We start from the raw sequence: 2,187 nt of genomic DNA on the forward strand, positions 1-2,187 counted from the left end.
AATAATAATGCAAATAAAACACTCTTATTACCTGTGTGAAACACAACTAAATCAGTACATCCATCTGTCAGGTCTCTCTATTCACATCTGAAGGGCAGAAAAAGGCAACAACAGACTCCACGTGAGACCTTCAACGTGCTTCAACCTAGCTGAAACATTGCAACTATGGGTAGTTAGCACGTTAATAAAGTTGTGTACTTCACACAGGAAAGAACAATTTTCACACCGTTAGCAACAGAAAACAGTGGCTTATAACTCTGTGCTATAACAGTCTGAACGGTAAAGTGCATTTTTTTATGGAAATAAAACACTTAAAATTACAGGAGCAGAGTATACAGCTCACCTCTCCTCAGCTTTCCACAGTAGCTGAGGAGGACCGCAATGAAACAGGAAACCAGATAACGGGGCAATGGCCTTCAAAATAAAAGCTCCTGACCAACAAAACCATTCAAGGCAACACATCTATGCAAAATTATTGAACAATATGACATGAAAGAAAGAACTGAATGCATTACATGGAGATCTCAACAATAGAAGTGGGCATTAACCCCCCAAAATAAAATAATATGCACTGTAAGGTTTTGAGAATGTTCACACTGCATATTCATCTGCTACACATGCACACTTGCAATGGGTGGACTGGTTTTGTGCATATCCTGAATTGAGCACGTTTAATTCTAGTGCTTATCCTGCTGCCTGATGACCCGCAGACAGGCCTCACCTGGTTGATGCTGTAATTCGTGACCTTTCCCACCTCACCATTAAATTTTAGCTCTTTGTTGCAGTTTGTTTTGAGTGCAAACTTGAAACAATAGAAGGAATGTGGCATTTAGAAATATGTTAACTTGTTAGAATGTGAGGCAACAGGTGGAATTGAAATGTCCCACTTTCAGGGAAACATCCTTCTCTTTACAAATCCACATTCAGTGTGTTTCCAATGTAAACCTATCCAGAAAAATGAATAGGGTTCATCTTCTGTGACTGCCAAGGCAGACAGTGTACTTGCCAGGCAGACATGACATGAACCACAATAACATTTGAGCAGGGAAAGCTTTTGTTCCATAACCTTAACCTGCAGGTCTCTCAGGGAATCTCTTATCACAGAAAAGACTTTTCCACCCATTAAATATATTTTCTCTGTTGTGATGTTGATTGTATCTGATGGCCTGAGTCATAAAATTCAATGAGGCGTAGATGAGAGGCCCATGAACTATGAATTGGAACAGTTTAAAACCAGGCATTATTATGATTAGGCCAGTTGTGAAGTTAACGGAGATACATGAATATTCTCTGTGCTTCAAGAGAAAGACAGGGACTTTCATAGAGGTACTTATCAGTTCCTTCTTGCATTTCAAGCAGTTAAGTGGCCACCACTGATGGACCAGTATCTGGTAGATCTCAGCTACTGCATTTTTTCTCTCAAACTCTGTGTCTCTTAGCCATTCTCTCTCCAGCAGAAACCAAGAAAGCTGTCTTGGCTCTTTATGTACTACATCTTAAACACCTTTTATACATGCACTGACAAACTGAAGTTAACTAGATATTGCCCAGAGGAGCTGTATGTGTGAATGCACGCTGCAGATTTTACCCTGTCACCTACCTAGTACAAAGGCTGCGTAATGTTTGTGGGAGCCCATATGTGAATAAAGCACCTTATAGTCTGGAGAATTCACACGAGTTAGTGGGTGTGTTGATTACTTGCTATCATGGAACTAGTGTAAACCAGAAGAACAGAAACATCTAATGTTGAAGAAGAAGAAAACTGAGAAAAAAACAAGATGCTGCCTGTGTTTGATTAATAGTGTCCTTCAGTGGGAGTGCAATTTTCAAGTGTCCTTATTCTTCTTGTGTCTTTGCATGGCTTAACGAATTCTAATGAAACCTCCTGATGCAACCACTTTTTTTTTCTTGTCAGAGTTTGACTGAAACCCCTAAGTAAATCAAGTTAATGGCAGAGGACCACAATGGCATCTGCTTTTCTCTGACAGCGTATCACAGTGGGGAGAGGCACGTGGAATGTATTCAGAGGATGTTGGAGGAGGGCAATGTGCCTCATTGGTTTTCCTGTGATGTCCTCGACCGCTTTGAAGATGTCCTCCAGTTCTATTCACCTTTGAATTCTTATCATGGCCCAATAGATCAGTAGTGAAATATACCCTCAAAGTTATGAATTCATGAATTTTACAC

The 2,187-nt window shown here is 40.2% G+C and overlaps 1 long non-coding RNA gene across 1 annotated transcript in view; it reads right to left on the reverse strand.

Moving 5' to 3' along the window:
* Positions 1 to 380, reverse strand: part of LOC109965100 (uncharacterized) — a 1,637-nt gene extending 1,257 nt beyond the window's left edge. Inside the window, exons 1-2 of the long non-coding RNA XR_002275590.1 lie at positions 344 to 380; positions 32 to 87 (exon numbers count right to left, since the gene is read on the reverse strand). This is a non-coding gene — a long non-coding RNA (uncharacterized LOC109965100). The remainder of the gene's footprint in view (positions 1 to 31; positions 88 to 343) is intronic.
* Positions 381 to 2,187: the final 1,807 nt, after the last annotated feature.

The sequence above is a fragment of the Monopterus albus genome, unplaced genomic scaffold, assembly GCF_001952655.1.
Source record: "Monopterus albus unplaced genomic scaffold, M_albus_1.0 scaffold96.1, whole genome shotgun sequence".
Lineage (NCBI taxonomy): Eukaryota > Metazoa > Chordata > Actinopteri > Synbranchiformes > Synbranchidae > Monopterus > Monopterus albus.